The sequence below is a fragment of the Bactrocera oleae genome, chromosome 2 (genome assembly GCF_042242935.1).
Source record: "Bactrocera oleae isolate idBacOlea1 chromosome 2, idBacOlea1, whole genome shotgun sequence".
NCBI lineage: Eukaryota > Metazoa > Arthropoda > Insecta > Diptera > Tephritidae > Bactrocera > Bactrocera oleae.
The window spans coordinates 29300896-29319963 of record NC_091536.1 but is presented as its reverse complement, the minus strand read 5'-3'; the positions used below and the strand labels follow the sequence as shown (position 1 = coordinate 29319963).

The following is a 19068-nucleotide window of genomic DNA, read 5'->3' as shown; positions in this document are numbered from 1 at the left end:
ATTCTAGGGTAAGTCTACCTCCATACACTAGTCGTTTAAAACTTATTAATCTACCTACACTTTCTAGTCGTAGGGAAATGCTTGGCATAACATTCTTAGTGAAAATTTTGAATGTAACAGTTGGCAGTTCTTTTCTTCTGTCTGAAATTAAATTTAATATCCCGGTTCGATTCAGTTTAGACCTTTACTGCTAAAATCCTGTAGATCAAATTTTGAACTAAACGAGCCATTCCGCCGTATATGTCATGATTTTAATTCTCATTCCAGCACATTTGACTTATCTGATTCACTTTTCAAAATTAAAAATACTTTATTGTTTTCTCTTAATAAATGAAAATGTAACCAGTTATTATATTGTAACTTTAGATCTTGGCTGTTGAAATTTTTGTTTCTGTAGCTGAGCAGTTTTAGATCTCAACACTTAAAAAACTCTCTTGCCTTTTCTGACTCGGCTAATTCCGCACGTATGCGGATTGCGCCCCTCGCGTCGGTTGGGCGGGAGGAGGGTAATCGTTGGGTTATTATTATTATTTCATAATTTTTTGATTTAGCCCATTTTATCTAAGTACGACGCTATGAAAAAGTAGCCAATCGGTAGTCGTAGTATTTCAAAAGAGCATAAGTAAATTTTCAATAGCAAAGCAATGCAAAAGGACAAACGCGACAACATAGCCGACCGACATTGTCACAAAATTTAGGATTCAAACAAATTTTGTCAACTCCGCGACGCTGCGGAAAATGCGGCGTTAATATGTATGCAAGCTCCTATGTATGTATGTTTGTCGGCAAGTTATTTGGTTTTTTTCAACGTTTGGTTAGAACTAAATTTTTTGCTCCACCCCGTCTCCGCGAGAACTCGCCATGGCGTGCCACCATGGACAGAGGCGTTTTAACTGAGGACTTATATCATATTATTAAATATTATATATTGCTTAATTTGTATAGAAAAATACTGATATCTTAGGGTTTATTTACATAATATTATAATATTTGCGTAAAATTATAAATACACATAAATTCATGCTTATTTAAACGTTTTTAAAATAAACTCGATTAATAAAAATATATTTGAAATAATTATGTACACCCCCTGATCCCTCCTTGCTTGCGATCGTTAAACCAACGAGCGAATATTTTATTACTGTCAGAAACATGGATAAACAATGAAGAAGCTGTGGATGTGCCGAACTTCGATTGTGTCGTCCATTTCAAACGTCCCAATGTAAGAGCTGGCGGGGTAGCTGTCTACCATAACAAATTAAGGAGATATTTATGTGGCCGAATGTGTCATAGAAAGCGGACAGGTTGCGGCAATGATTGCTCTCTACATCACTCCGAACCAGAGAAGTAACGATATAATAAAATTTATACATAAAGCTTTATTGGCATATACTCCCTCTAGTGCAGCCGAATAAGGAGAAGATCTGAAAACTATGCCAATGATTTTAAGTGGTGATTTTAATATCAATTTTGCTTTGGATAAGCTCAACTACTTGCAGAATTTTTAGAAAGTAAATTTAATTTAAAAATAAATAATAATCCCAAAGACTCAACAACCAGATCAGGCACGACAATAGATGTGATTTTCTCAAGATATTTAAATAATTTACAATCACGAGTTTTGATTTCATATTTTTCATACCACAAACCAATTGTATATTTTCTTGTACATGAAAGTATGGAAGTGAATGAATAGATTTTTTTATAAATGGAGGCGAAAAAATCAACTATTTTTTTTCCCATTAACCTAACACCCTTAAAAATTCCGGAATAATGAATAATGGCTTCTGTTATCAGGAAAATATTTCTATGTCATAAAACTTGCTAGCTAGGGGGAGTATTTTTATTTCAAGTCCCCATCGAGATCCATGAAGTTTTACTTCTATCGCTTAGATTTCTAGGCGGTTTGGTTTTTTTTAATTACTTTTTTGAAAGATCGCGCGTGAGTCATGTCACGCTGTCATGTTAGTTTTGTTCAGTATTATTTAGCATTTAATCGTGCAAAGACTTAACGTTCAATTTTATTATGAAACACGCGCTCTTTAACGAATGTGTTTCGCGTGCTTCGCTCAACTTATGGTCGACATAATCGGCCTACTGAGCATACTATTCGCAACACCATCACCCATCTTGAAACTCAGCATTCATTATTGATAAATATTCGACTGAATAGACCACGTTCTGCACGAAGTGAACAAAATATAGCGGCCATAGCGGAGAGTGTACACGAAGATTGTGGAAAGTCGACTCGGCGCCGTTCGAAGCAACTCGGACTGACGCATGGAACGACTTGGTGCATTTTACGTCGAGATCTTAAATTGAAATCGAACAAAATACAGCTTGTGCTATGCTTGAAAATTTCCAGAAGATCTGACGTTTTCGAGCCAAATTTTAATCAGCGATGAGGCATTATGATGTGTAGTATGTGGGAGCTGGTGTAATACGTTAAAGGATTTCACATATTTTCGGGATTAAATATAGTACGAAGGGACGAACGGATGAACAGTCTGCCTGATCATTTAAGTATATGTAACTCTATATAAATTACACGTAGATTAAGTAAACAAAACCATTATACTCTGTAGCAACATGTTGCGAGAGTATACAAATGTTGCCTATGAATTCAAAATGGATTATTCGAAGAAACCGAATGGATTATAATTAAATTTGGTATCGCAGTAATTTGTGTATAAATATTATACGTAGGTCGTAGACTCACTTAGTTTCATTAATACACTTTCTTCGTGTCCGAAAGATTTAGCTTAAAATCAACTTAATTAACTCAAATATGTTAAGATATATTTGATATGGACATATGAGGTAAATTTCAACCAAGAAATTGAAATCATTACATTAAGGCTATAAGTTTAGACCAAACCCTAGAAAGAGTTTATTTATATTCGCCGCATTAAGTTTAATAAACATTTCTACACAATTTTAGTAAAATATCACACATTTTGACCTACACAAACGGTTTAAAGTCAGATGAAAAGCCAAAATGTATGATAATCACTAAATCGCTTATATTTTTGCTATGGGCTTTGGACTGATTGCTTTAACTTTTGTCATCAGTCGAGAACATATTTTGATGCAATTATATAGAGATAACTAACTGACCGACATATTCCACATAAGGTCTGTTCAGATATCGAATATCCTTATATGAAGTTGGAATAATCTTGGGATCGATTTCCCACATTTTCAGCACAAAACTACTAATGTATTGTATATATTATCCAATTGTATATTTTCACTTAATATTAATGTTCTTAATATATCTTATTATATACAAAGTCAATCCGAAGTTTGATAATCTTAAAATAGGTATATGGAGGCTACGAGAAGTATTGACCCAATGTCACCAATTTTAAACACAAGGGCCATATCAGCCATAGAAACTTGGGTCCATAAATTCGGTATTTGGTGGCTTGAAAAGTTATAGTCTCGTTTCAATAATTTTGAGACGTGAGTTGGCATATCCACGTATCCATATTTTTCTTCGATAGCTTTACTGTCGCTTTATTTATATATTATATTTTGAAGTGAAAGAATCAGAAGAAATTTACAATAGTGATTTGGTTACAATTGGTCAAGTAGTTCCTGAAGTGTGGTTTTTTTCACCGATTCCTATGAAGTCATTAAACACCATTTTAACTATAAAATTTTCTGTTTTTGATGCATTAATCACACATTTAGTAATTTTCAGCAAAACCATTATATTGATTTTTTCAATATTCACACAATATGAGAAAAAAACCATAGCAAAATGAGAAAAATTGTTTCAAGCCAGTATGTACACGAATACTATACCGCGCTGATATTCGAGATGGTGGTGACCAGAAATACCCACATTTTGTGTAATTTAAGCTTTCTATGCATTTTTTGCTAGATTTTCATATTTTTCGACAAAGAATTATATCTGTATCTGTGTCCTTTGTAATTCCATTGGGAATTATAAAATACATATATTAGTATAAAATTTCATAATGCACGGCTTAGTGGTTGCGGCGCGAAAGCGTAAAAAACAAGCTTACATTACACAAAAACAAAAAAAGATCACGAATCGATATGTGAGGCGTCATGTAAATTAACACCCTGCCTTTTCTATAAAATTAAAAAAGGTCTGCGGGAGAACATAACGAAATAGCGATTCAATTTTTATACCCTGAACAGGGTATATTAAGTTTGTCACGATGTTTGTAACACCCAAAAAGAAACATAAATACTCAGCGTGACGAATCGGAACCGCTGATATTGCACAATTATAGCATATAGCTGCCATAAAAACTGAACGATCGGAATCAAGTTTTTGTACGGAAAGCTTTGCCTTTTGACGAGATATCTTTACGAATTTAGCATGTATTATTGCCAAAGCAATTGTGGAATATCCGAAGAACTTGTTCAGATATAGCTTCGGTGTCACCGAAGATAACGTTTTTTATTGTTTTTATAAGAAGATGTATAGGTAACCCTATATCTATCTCGAATAGTTTTAGGTGTTACATTCAAACAAAAAAAAAAACAAATCGACTCAAACGACTTTGCAAATAATTTATAGAAATTTTGTTTCTAATTAGAATCAAAATACATACAAAGATAATTCAAGTAATATATTTTCGAGGGATTAGAGTATCGTATTTTTGGCATTAAAGGTGGCGGCTGTTGGTGTGGTTCGCCAACATATTATATTTTAACAAATAAGGAGGCTTTGCGAAGTAATATGCATGCAAAAAGATCACAAATTATGGCTGAGGAAATGGATAAGTAGGTAAGTTCAATGCCAAACCGACTGAGCGAGGTTACAAAACAATGTGATTATATAACAAACTATTAAATTTTATTTTTCCTTAATATTATTAATGCTTTTGTAACTTGTTTTAATGCAGATTTGTTTTTTTGCTTTTGGAACATAAGAAGTATATGCAAAAAATTTGATACTGATATTTTTTATTGCGGTGAGAAAATGGGCGAAATCGGACAACACAATTATTAATTCGATCTGCTCTTAAATAACATTGTACGTTTGTGGCTAACATATATGAAATCGGGTGAATACTTCCCTTCACACCCTAATGCCTTGTATAAGGATTTTCAAACTTCCTGTTGAGACTACACCTTATATTATATATTGGTTAATATGTAAGGTATCTTAATGAAACTCAGCTATTTCTGGTAATGTATCGTAATACGAAAACTGGATAAAATCGGGTTATATAATATATATAGCGCCATATACTTTTTATAGGATTTTAAACTACGGGTTGCTTTTATACCATATACTTGTATGAATATCGGTCAATATGAAAGATATCTTAGGAAAATTAGGTGAACATATAACACTGAATATACCATACGTTAATGCCGAAATTTTGTAAAATTGGTCCGAATTATCCCTACAACCAAATACAACGTATAATGATTTTCGTTGTTCTAGCAGACATTGAGTCCAATCTGTGATATTTTATTGAAAATAAGTGTACAAGTTTCCTTAACAATTATATAGTAAAACGTTGAATTTTAATGGAATTGGTCTCTACTTTGGTCTAAATCTCATATTTTTAATATATTGAATTCCGATCTTTTAATGGATGTTTTCCAGATAAATCCAATGTATTTCATTTAGCCTCTTCGGTTGAGTTTGTTTCCCATACATCTCATTTGACGAACGACACGAAGTAATAACAAGTAAGGAAGCGCTAAGTTCGGGTGTAACCGAACATTTCATACTCTTGCAACTTGCAAAAAGCAAAGTCGGGAAACTCCTTCAGGAGTTGGCAAAACTTTACATCAAACCAGGGAAAGTATCGTCGTGATTTCATCAAAGGCAAGCGGATACACTGTTATTAGAAAGAGATTATTTCTAAATTTCTCTTGTAACTGTAAGATTTCTTACATATTCACCGATAGATGCCGTATAAAATGAGCATGGGGCCTAAGGGAAGTGTTAACCCGATTTTACCCATTTTCGGCACAAGTTATAGCTTGATTTCGACAATTTTTGTACGTAAGATGAAATAACTTGAAGGCACTATCTATGCAAAGTTTTACTCTGTTAACTTCATTGATATTTGATACTTGTACTGTAGAATGAAGGAATCAGATGGAATTTAAAAATTTGTTATACGTGAAGTAGGCGTGGTGGTCACCCGATTTTGCCCATTTTCACAGTACGTCTTAGAAATGTTTGGTTTAAATCGGTCAAGTAGTTCCTGAGACATAGAATTTCGCCTAAAGGTGCTCGGTGCCACGCCCGTTGTCCAATTTTTACAACTACTCCTATGAAGTCTTTCCTTACCATCAAGGTTGTGAAATTTAATGCTTCTAGCGCTTTTATTCATTGAGTTATCGCACTTTAAGTGGCTTTCAACATAACCGTTATATGGGAAGTGGGTGTGGTTATTATCTGATTTAACCCATTTTTACATTGTCGTAAAATGAAGAAATTTGATGTTTTTGATGCATTGATCACACATTTAGTAATTTTCAAGGAAATCTTTATATTGATTTTTTCTAATTTCACACAGTATGAGGAAAAAAACAATAAAAAGAGAAAGCTTGTTTCCAGCGAGTATGCGCACGAATACTATACCGCGCCGATTATCTTCGTGGTGGTGATGGTTACCAGAAAAACCCAATTTTGGATCTGGATACCATATACTTGTATTGGATACCAAATGTAATGGAATTATCGTGAAAACTAACACATACACACAGTGCAACCCATTAGCCCAATTCGTAAGAAAGGGATGAACAATTAAATGTACACAAGAATTTCGGTTAGTCTAGTCAATTGGGTTAAGAAACTCCTAGAAACTTTATCAGAAATATCTCACAGCCTCTGCGAATGGCAGGCCCGTTGCCGTGGTGCAGGGGCTTAATTCACATGGCATCTCGCAACCGAAGTGAGGGGTGCTGCCCAGCACCACTACTCGGATTGGTACAAGCCGCATGCCTGCGATAGCCAAGAGCTGTCACCTTCTAATCCAGGGTGTTATGCGACTCCCATGCCCATTGGATGATTTGCAGACAGGAGGTAAATTCGGCTGTATTCGAACGGAGCCTTCCCAACACCGGGCCGCTTTGGGAAGTAACGGTGGCCTTAACACGTCATAGGGTTCTGGCGTGACAGACTTTTGCGTTCACCATATTGAACGTTGACCAGACGACTCGCCATGTCAAGCCTAAGGTCGTAAGAAAAAGATGAAAAACAAATAAACAAAAACAACAACCGATACAACAAGGCAACAGCAACAGCGCACAGACAAGGAAAAGGGCATCATTGTAAGCACCGGTGCAGGTAAGGGAGGTTCAAGGGCTAAACGCAAGTTCAGTTTCCTGTACAGCCTAAACAGAGTAGCGGTAATAGAAGCCAACGCCCGGTAAATGGAACTCAGATCGCTAGGCGGGGTTGCGACGCCACAGGAGTCGTCTAACATCAAGCGGCAGAGAAGCAGCAATGCACAGGCGACCAGAGGCAATCACTCCATCCCGAAGCCTAAGGCGACCACCGAAAGCGAAACGGAGAAAAAGATGCTGGTGGATGAGGTTGCGATTCAACCCAGCACTAGTACGTCAAAGCAGGCGGCAACTGCCGAGACCAAGTTGAAGGTCCTTACCGAGAAGATAGGCGAATAAGGGCGAGTGCTAACCTCTTCTCAAAAGCTTCTTCAGGGACCCAAAGACCTAGCGGATGGCAACGCGGGGGACGGTGAGGATGAGGACCAGTTCCTCATGGAACCATCCTGTAGTGGGGCCGCACACGGAAGTTGCCCGTGAACCTGCACCACGCGGCGTCGGCCTCGGCTGTCATGGCGAGCAGGTTCACAGCGGATGGTCTGGGCATAGTGTGGTTCCAGGAGCCATGGATCTACAAATGAGAGGTCATAGGCCTCAAAACGGAGTCAAATAAGGTAATCTCTAGTGAGAGACCTAGAACCTGCATAGTAGTTAGGAAAGATATTGATTTCTTTTGTATTTCAAAGTTCCTAACACAAGACCTGGTCGCTGTGCAGGCTAAGAACACTGAATTAGCGGCTTAATTTCCCACTCCCACTCTTGGTAACGAATTACTGACAGGGCTAATCGGGCAGTGAAGAGTGTCATCGGAACATTCAACGTCAGCGCTGAAAAACGGTACGCAAACCATTTAACATCGCCAAGCGTACCGGGAACTGGGAGAACTACAAGTGCAGCCTAACTGCTTACAATAAGGAGATTAGGACAGCAAAGCAGAAGAGCTTCAGGAAGTTCTATGAAAACGTCTCCTCGACGTCAGAGGCTGCAAGGCTGCATAAGATTCTGGCTAGAGGCAAGACTGACACAGTACTGCCAATTAAAATATCGGATGGGACCTATACAACTAGCGCAGAAGAAAGATCCACGGCTCTTCTACTTGCGCATTTCCCGGAGACAATTCGAGAAGACCAGATTAGACATGTGGTCGAACTAAAGCCGTCTTGCTTAGATTGGATAGTCGCAAAACTATCGCACAAAAGTCTTCACTGCAGACTCCATTAAGTGGGTTTGGCCTCTTTCAAAAAATACGGGTGCGGATGGCATCCTTCCAGCATTTCTACAACAGGAGGAGCAGGTCTTACTGCCCCACTTGGTTCTGCTGATGAGGGATGGCCTAGCGCTAGTATATATACCAGAACCATGGCGCACTGCAAGGGTGATCTTCATACACATGGTAAGAAGTAAAGACTATTCGCTGGCGAAATCCTTCAGGCCAATCAGTCTATCTTCCTTCCTACTTATGAGTATGGAAAAGACAATTGATCTCGAAATACCATCGAAGGTGCTGAGGCTGCATCGCTAAATGCAGAGCAGCATGCTCACAGAGTAGGTAAATCAACTAATACTGCTCTATATCAGCTAACCTCAAAGATCCGAAGTTTGTTAGATGGGGCGAGATGTTGTTATGAGGCTTCCAAGACATCGAAGGTGCTTGTGAGAATACGCCTTACGAAAGCGTGTCAAAAGCACTTGAGAAAAGGAATGTGTCAGCACCAGTACGCAGATGGATAGAAGCCGTACTGCGCACTAGGATAGCTGAAACCACAGTAAGTGGCACCAGAATTCCTCTTGGCACAACAAGAGGTTGTGAGACAAGGTAACGATACGATAGCGCTCATGGTGTGCAATCGATTTGTTGGAAAATCCTGGGGCTGCGACCAAGTATTATCAGATGGTTGTACACCATGATTGAGAGACCGATCATCACATATGGAGCGGTGGCTTGGGTTTTAAAGCATCGCAGACTTCGGTAGGACTTCAACTATCGAATCTGCAGCGACGTGTCCGACTGCAGAACTGGGAGTAATGCTAGAACTCACACCGCTACATATAGTAATCAAACAGCCAGCCAAACAGACTCTGCTCCAATTGACAGCAAAATGGTTTGACAGAGGGAAGGTAATCGCGTCCCAACAGATGAAGGCTCTAAGTGACGAAATGCCACTAGCTCTTCTCCTAAGGGACAGCATTACCAAAATTGTAAGCTTCACTAAGAAGTTCAAAGTTACCCCTAGCAGTAAGTCGAAATGGGAAGATTCCACGCTGGACCTACTACTAAGGAATAGTACTATCAAATAGCACAGCGATGGCTCGAAAACGGCGGAAGGGATCGGTGGGGGCTACGACCATAGAAGATAAAAAAATTTTATCAACCTCCCAAGGAATAAGTTCCGGCTACATGCGTTCTACACTGGCCACTGCAGGCTCAAGAAGCATCCCTATAACATGGAATTGACCTCATGTGCAAATTGCCGGTTCTGCGACATGGAGGCGGAAACCCCAAAACACCTGCTAGTAGATTGCGTATCAGTCTGCAGGCGCAGAATTAAGGCCCTTGGATCCATTTTTCCGAATAGGGATCACATCGCCTCACTAGCACCTAGCAGTATATTGGAGTTCATCACTGTGCTGGGGTTAGATGAGTCGCTGTGACATAAGGGAGGGGACAATAGATCATAGGTCGCGGTGCATACCTCTATTTAATCTATCTATCTATCTATTTCTGACGGCGCTGTTGGTTAATTTACCGGTGAGTCAACAGATAGGTGGCTTGCAGGGATGGTAGCCTCAAAATAATCTTTCCATTCTTGGCTTGGTTGCACGCATGTGGTGTCAAATTCGTAAGTACAGAAAATGTTTCAAATAATAAACTTTAAATATTTTTAACACTTCAATTAGGTGACAGATTCGTTAGAGGGAATGTTGTGGTAATATTTACAATTAGGTAAGAATTTCTAATGTTCTGAAATGCCGGCGGCAAATAAGCTCAGTTATTCACATATGCAGCCGCAATTCAGAATTTCTAACGCCTAGGTTTTTAAGGATACCTTGAAAATGTAAAAATTTAAAAGAAACCTTTATTTTATTTAATATTCCTGAATTTGAAGAATAAAATTATGAAATTGCAACATATTATGTGAACAATATACTCGTACATATGTAAATACTTACACAAACTCCCAGAGTCACTAGTCTGCGTATAGTGCTTGTAAACGAATATCACGTTAATTAATTTTAGTTTTACACAGTCGGAGAGAATTTTCAATTTTATTAATTAATCTTTTTGTGTTTTCCGTTATTGCTCATATGTTGTTTTTTAAATATTTAAATCCAAAGAGCCAAAAAAAGTTAAGTGTACAAAGCTAAGTTCACTTAATTTAAACCAGCCCAAAGTAAGGAGAAATGGGAAAAACCATCGATAGCATTTTTTTAAACTATCGAAAGTTCCGACTATCGATAGTTTTGCAGCTCTACCAGTCTTTAAATACTACATATAATGATTTTCGTTGTTCTAGCAAACTTTATGCCCAATATGTGTGATATTTTATTGAAAAAAAGTGCACACGTTTTCTTGACAATTATGTGGCTTAGCGTTGAGCTTGAATGAAATTGCACTCTACCTTGATATCTCCGAATTCCGATCCTCTAGTAAACCTTTTCGACATCAACCCAATATATTGCATTTACCCTCTTCGGATGAGTTTATTTCACATAGGTGAATAGGATAGGGGAATTTTGATTTTTTTGAAGAGTACTTATTTATTCATCAATATCTACTTTGTCCTCTTCAACGGTATCCCCCTCAGATATAATACAGTTGGGCCAACGCTTTTTTCAATCCTCGAAGCACTTCCGAAATGCGCTTTTCGGTATGGGCATCAGCTCTTTCTTCGATTCTGACTTTATCTAATCAATTGTGGCGAACCGTTTCCTTTCATTGGTTTCTTCAGTTTTGGGAATAGGAAAAGGTCGCAGGGAGCCAAATCTGATGAATACGGTGGTTGAGGCATGATTACGGTTTTGTTTTTGGCCAAAAACTCACGAATAAACATTGATGTGTGAGCTGGTGCATTATCGTAATGGAGAACAAACATCGCTGCCACACGTTTCGTGCCCAAAACATTCGCGAAAATTGTTTGGCATGAGCCGATTGATATGCCAACATCTTCTGCAACTTCCCTAGTAGTGATTCGATGGATTTCAAGAACAATTTTTTTCACTGTTTCTATGTTTTCTTCGCTTGTTGACGTGGTCTCACCTCCAGGATGTTCATCGTCATCAACATCTTCTCGGCCTTCTGTAAACCGCTTGTACCAATTATAAACACAAGTGGACTCCCCGAATGCCACAGTATACATTTCATGTGGCTTGGAGCACTTTATTTCATTTTTAACGTAAAATTTATTACATATTCTTTGATCCATTTCTTTCAAAAGTCAACAATCGAAGAGCACACAAAAACGTGATAACCTTTTCTGTTGTCAAAAACAAACTACTAATCGAAATTGGTTCCTAATGCAAGCAAATGATAAACATACGTGTCCGATTATAACAAAAACAAAATATCGATAATCGAATGTATACAGCCCGCGAAAAATCAAAATATAATTATCGCTGAAACGAAGTAAAATATAGTAATAAATGTATGAAAGCGCTAAGTTCGGGTGTAACCGAGCATTTCACTATTGCAACTTGCAAGGATCAAATCCCGGGAAACACTTTCAAGAGTAGGGAAAACTTTACATCAAACCAGGGAAAGTATCGCCGTGATGTCATCCACTTAAGGCAAGCGAATACACTGTTATTAGATAGAGATTATTTCCGAATTTCTGTAAGATTTCTTACATATTGACCAATAGATGCGGTATAAAATGATTCTGGCGGCTAAGGGAAGTATTGACCTAATAGTATGTGACATAATCTCAATCAAAGGAGCTAAATTTAAAATATTAGACCTATGAGGAAAACATTAATCACAGGATCGCATTATGGTTGAAAAATAAATAAAATAGCACATCTATTGACCGACATAAACGGTATTAGTAAAGTAGTATGTCGAAAATCAATATATATTGGGTTTATACCATATATGGTATATACATATATACTAGCTGACTCGCCAAACGTTGTTTTGCCATAAAGGTTATTTTTAGGAAATATTAAAAAATAAATAACTGACGCTTTAATTGTTTGGGGGATATAATTATAATTGAAAGACGAATAAAGAGTTGTATAGAAGCCAATAAATTATTCTTTATTAAAGTAACAAATAAATGTGTATTCAACAAGTAAGGAAGGGCTAAGTTCGGGTGTAACCGAACATCTTGCAATTTGCAAGGATCAAAACCGGGGAAATAATGTAACCGTACATTTTATACTCTCGCAACAGCCGGGGAAAAACTTTTTATCAAAAAATATTCTACTCGAATTTCAGTACTAGACCTCACAACTCTGCCATATACACTACATATTTGGTGTTTGGGTTCTTGAAAAGTTATAGTCCGATTTCGACAATTTTCTGGCATTATTTGTGCAAAGTTTTGTTCTGATAACTTCAAGGTCACGTCCCTTGTCTAATTTTTATATCTGCTCCAACAAAAGCTTTCCCTAGCATATTTCTTGTGAAATTTAATGCTTGTGGCGCATTTATTCAACATAACCGTTAGATAGGAAGTGGGCGTTTTTATTATCTGATTTTACTTATTTTCGCAGCTTATGAAGTATAGGGTTGCTTCAGTTTTAGCGATTTTGAAGATATGTATAGGGTGTATGCATTAATTCGTGCGGTATATTAAAACATTTAGGGGCCGGGGTCACGCATCTTTTAAATTATTTTTAGCTCATATAAAAATGTTGCGAAAGGATTTAACATTGATTACTCGACAAAATCGTGAAGGGATTACAATCGAATTTGGCATTTTATTAAGTTATATTATAGGTCACAGACTCACTGGTTGTATTGTTATATTTTACTTCGCGTCAGCAAAAATTATATTAAAATCATCTTCACATGATCTTCAAAATCATCTTAACCAAAGAGGATAAATTTAATATATTGATTTGATGTGGTATTCGTATATAGTATAATTTCATTTCAGATATTTTGGGAATTAAACTAAAAGATTTTCAATATTATACGTTTAGTTAATTTTGCTAAGATATCGTACGTATTGACTGATATACGGTGTAGTCATTCGGAAAAGTCATCCAGATGTTTGAAAATCCTGATGTTAGCTATATATTGCAGAATCCTGATATTAGCTAGAAGAAGTTTTCACTCGATTTAATCCATCTTAGACACTAAGTTGCACTGTTATTAGAAAAACACGTACACTCAATTTTATTAAGATGTATTAAGATATCACATATTGTCCGATATATGCGGCATAAAGTCAGCAAAAAGTTCGAAAATCTTATCATTAAGTACATTGGTACAATGAGAAGTATTAACCCGACTCAACCCATTTTTAAACTCTTGCAACATGCTGTTACAGAGTATAACAGTTTTGTTTACCAAACGGTTCTTTGTATCACCTCAAACTAATCGAGTTAGATATATTATAGAGTATTACAATATATACATAACTGCTCAAGAATAAGAGATAAGTTGAAATCCGGGTGACTATCTGTTCGTCGGGACGGCTTGTGCAAGCTGTAACGTGAGTTTATATTGAGTTATCTTAATTAAAATTGGCACACATATTTCTTGGCACCATAAGAAAGTTGGCATAGTATTTCCCGGATAATTTCACTATCCGTTAAAAACTGTACCAACGATACACGTTTAATTGAACAATTCGTTAAATTACAGGAATCCCGCTTAATTGGACGACCTAACCAATTAAAAAATTCATATGTGCACTTTAAAATTTTATTCAGTTATTAGTTATGATATTTACATAATATTCTTAAGTTTAAACGGAAAACTATAAGGAACAAAAACAAGACAATGCCCTTAAATATAAAGAGGTCATTGTTATAAAAATATATACTTAAGGAACAAAAACATATCATATTACCATATTACGTACATAGTAATATTGGCATTCACATATTAAGAGATTGTTGCTTACATTTTTAAAATCTGCATTGAAGAAGTCTGTAATTTTATTTTGTATATTGTTCAATTTACCTGTAATAACATGCGATTCCTTATTCCCTAATTCACCCAAATAATTGTTTTCTGAATAAAAATATGTTTGAAATTCTTGTATGTATTTTAAAACTTTGGTCTAATTCTTTTATTTCTAATATATTCAATTCCGATCCTCTAGTGGATGTTTCCTTATGAGCCCAATGTATTCAATTTAGCCTCTTCGGTTGAGCTTGTTTCCCATACATCTCATTTGAGAGTAATTTTAATATAATTATCGCTGACATGAAGTAAAATATAGTAATAACAAGTAGGATGCGCTAAGTTCGCGTGTAACCGAACTTTTCATTCTCTTGCAACTTGCAAAGATCAAAGCCGGGAAACACCTTCAGGAGTTGACAAAACTTTACATCAAACCAGGGAAAGTATCGTCGTGATTTCATCCATTTCATCCATTAGGCAAGCGGACACACTGTTACTAGAAAGAGATTATTTCTAAATTTCTCTTGTAACTGTAAGATTTCTTTCATATTGACCGATAGATGCGGTGTAAAATGAGCCTGGGGACTAAGGGAAGTGTTAACCCGATTTTACCCATTTTTAGCACAAGTTATAGCTTGATTTCGACAATTTTTGTACAGAAGATGAAATAACTTGAAGGCACTATCTGTGCAAAGTTTTACTCTGTTAACTTCATTGATATTTGTTACTTATACTGTAGAGTGAAGGAATCAGATGGAATTTAAAGATTCGTTATACGTGAAGTAGGCGTGGTTGTCACCCGATTTTGCCCATTTTCACAGTACGTCTTAGAAATGTTTGGTTTAAATCAGTCAAATAGTTCCTGAGACATAAAATTTCCCCTAAAGGTGCTCGGTGCCACACCCATTGTCCAATTTTTACAACTACTCCTATGAAGTATTTCCTTACCATCAAGGTTGTGAAATTTAATGCTTCTGGCGCTTTTATTCATTGAGTTATCGCACTTTAAGTGGCTTTCAACATAACCGTTATATGGGGAGTGGGTGTGGTTATTATCTGATATAACCCATTTTTACATTGTCGTAAGAAGAAGCAATTTGATGTTTTTGATGCATTGATGACACAGCTAGTAATTTTCAAGAAAACCTTTATATTGATTTTTTTTATTTTCACACAGTATGAGGAAAAGGTGGTGACCAGAAATACCCAATTTTGAGATATCGAACTGAAATTTTGCACATGTATTTTTCTATGCTCATGGTGTGCAATCGATTTGCTGGGAAATCCTGGGGCTGTGACCAAGTATTATCAGATGGTTGTACACAATGATTGTGAGACCGATCATCACATATGGAGCGGTGGCTTGGGTTTTGAAGCATCACAGACTTCGGTAGGACTTCAACTATCGAATCTGCAGCGACGTGTCCGACTGCAGAACTGGGAGTATTGTAGAACTCACACCGCTACATATAGTAATCAAACAGTCAGCCAAACAGACTCTGCTTCAATTGACAGCAAAATGGTTTGACAGAGGGAAGGTAATCGCGTCCCAACAGATGAAGGCTCTAAGTGACGAAATGCCACTAGCTCTTCTCCCAAGGGACAGCATTACCAAAATTGTAAGCTTCACTAAGAAGTTCAAAGTTACCCCTAGCAGTAAGTCGAAATGGAATCGTACAATCGAGTAGTACAGAGATGGCTCGAAAACGGCGGAGGGGATCGGTGGGGGCTACGACCACAGAAGATAAAAAAATTTAATCAACCTCCCAAGGAATAAGTTCCGGCTACATGCTGCGTTCTACACTGGCCACTGCAGGCTCAAGAAACATCCCTATAACATGGAATTGACCTCATGTGCAAATTGCCGGTTCTGCGACATGGAGGCGGAAACCCCAGAACACCTGCTAGTAGATTGCGTAGCAGTCTGCAGGCGCAGAATTAAGGCCCTTGGATCCATTTTTCCGAATAGGGATCACATCGCCTCACTAGCACCTAGCAGTATATTGGAGTTCATCACTGTGCTGCGGTTAGATGAGTCGCTGTGTCATAGGGGAGGGGACAATAGACCATAGGTCGCGGTGCATACCTCTATTTAATCTATCTATCTATCTATTTCTGACGGCGCTGTTGGTTAATTTACCGGTGATTCAACAGATAGGTTGCTTGCAGGGATGGTAGCCTCAAAATAATCTTTCCATTCTTGGCTTGGTTGCACGCATGTGGTGTCAAATTCGTAAGTACAGAAAATGTTTCAAATAATAAACTTTAAATATTTTTAACACTTCAATTAGGTGACAGATTCGTTAGAGGGAATGTTGTGGTAATATTTACAATTAGGTAAGAATTTCTAATGTTCTGAAATGCCGGCGGCAAATAAGCTCAGTTATTCACATATGCAGCCGCAATTCAGAATTTCTAACGCCTAAGTTTTTAAGGATACCTTGAAAATGTAAAAATTTAAAAGAAACCTTTATTTTATTTAATATTCCTGAATTTGAAGAATAAAATTATGAAATTGCAACATATTATGTGAACAATATACTCGTACATATGTAAATACTTACACAAACTCCCAGAGTCACTAGTCTGCGTATAGTGCATGTAAACGAATATCACGTTAATTAATTTTAGTTTTACACAGTCGGAGAGAATTTTCAATTTTTTTAATTAATCTTTTTGTGTTTTCCGTTATTGCTCATATTTTGTTTTTTAAATATTTAAATCCAAAGAGCCAAAAAAAGTTAAGTGTACAAAGCTAAGTTCACTTAATTTAAACCAGCCCAAAGTAAGGAGAAATGGGAAAAACCATCGATAGCATTTTTTTAAACTATCGAAAGTTCCGACTATCGATAGTTTTGCAGCTCTACCAGTCTTTAAATACTACATATAATGATTTTCGTTGTTCTAGCAAACTTTATGCCCAATATGTGTGATATTTTATTGAAAAAAAGTGCACACGTTTTCTTGACAATTATGTGGCTTAGCGTTGAGCCTGAATGAAATTGCACTCTACCTTGATATCTCCGAATTCCGATCCTCTAGTAAACCTTTTCGACATCAACCCAATATATTGCATTTACCCTCTTCGGTTGAGTTTATTTCACATAGGTGAATAGGATAGGGGAATTTTGATTTTTTTGAAGAGTACTTATTTATTCATCAATATCTACTTTGTCCTCTTCAACAGTATCCCCCTCAGATATAATACAGTTGGGCCAACGCTTTTTTCAATCCTCGAAGCACTTCTGAAATGCGCTTTTCGGTATGGGCATCAGCTCTTTCTTCGATTCTGACTTTATCTAATCAATTGTGGCGAACCGTTTCCTTTCATTGTTTTCTTCAGTTTTGGGAATAGGAAAAGGTCGCAGGGAGCCAAATCTGATGAATACGGTGGTTGAGGCATGATTACGGTTTTGTTTTAGGCCAAAAACTCACGAATAAACATTGATGTGTGAGCTGGTGCATTATCGTAATGGAGAACAAACATCGCTGTCACACGTTTCGTGCCCAAAACAATCGCGAAAATTGTATGGCATGAGCCGATTGATATGCCAACATCCTCTGCAACTTCCCTAGTAGTGATTCGATGGATTTCAAGAACAATTTTTTTCACTGTTTCTATGTTTTCTTCGCTTGTTGACGTGGTCTCTCCTCCAGGATGTTTAACGTAAAATTTATTACATATTCTTTGATCCATTTCTTTCAAAAGTCAACAATCGAAGAGCACACAAAAACGTGATAACCTTTTCTGTTGTCAAAAACAAACTACTAATCGAAATTGGTTCCTAATGCAAGCAAATGATACACATACGTGTCCGATTATAACAAAAACAAAATATCGATAATCGAATAAATACGGCCCGCGAAAAATCAAAATATTATATAATTATCGCTAAAACGAAGTAAAATATAGTAATAAATGTATGAAAGCGCTAAGTTCGGGTGTAACCAAGCATTTCACTATTGCAACTTGCAAGGATCAAATCCCGGGAAACACTTTCAAGAGTAGGGAAAACTTTACATCAAACCAGGGAAAGTATCGCCGTGATGTCATCCACTTAAGGCAAGCGAATACACTGTTATTAGATAGAGATTATTTCTGAATTTCTGTAAGATTTCTTACATATTGACCAATAGATGCGGTATAAAATGATTCTGGCGGCTAAGGGAAGTATTGACCTGATAGTATGTGACATAATCTCAATCAAAGGAGCTAAATTTAATATATTAGACCTATGAGGAAAACATTAATCACAGGATCGCATTATGGTTTAAAAATGAATAAAATAGCACATCTATTGACCGACATAAACGGTATAAGTAAAGCAGTATGTCGAAAATCAATATATATTGGGTTTATACCATATATGGTATATACATATATACTAGCTGACCCGCCAAACGTTGTTTTGTCATAAACGTTATTTTTAGGAAATATTAAAAAAAAATAACTGACGCTTTAATTGTTTGGGGGATATAATTATAATTGAAAGACGAATAAAGAGTTGTATAGAAGCCAATAAATTATTCTTTATTAAAGTAACAAATAAATGTGTATTCAACAAGTAAGGAAGGGCTAAGTTCGGGTGTAACCGAACATCTTGCAATTTGCAAGGATCAAAACCGGGGAAATAACTTCAGGTGTTGGCAAAACTTTATATGTGGGTGTAACCGTACATTTTATACTCTCGCAACAG

At 36.8% G+C, this 19068-nt stretch overlaps 1 long non-coding RNA gene across 3 annotated transcripts in view; it reads right to left on the bottom strand.

Moving 5' to 3' along the window:
* Positions 1 to 19068, bottom strand: part of LOC138858007 (uncharacterized) — a 137449-nt gene that overhangs the window by 44950 nt on the left and 73431 nt on the right. The window contains exon 1 of one of the 3 annotated variants that reach the window (XR_011397296.1): positions 10468 to 10623. The exons of the other annotated variants lie outside the window; for them this stretch is intronic. This is a non-coding gene — a long non-coding RNA (uncharacterized lncRNA). Of the gene's footprint in view, positions 1 to 10467; positions 10624 to 19068 lie in introns of those variants that run through there. 3 annotated transcript variants of the gene reach the window in all.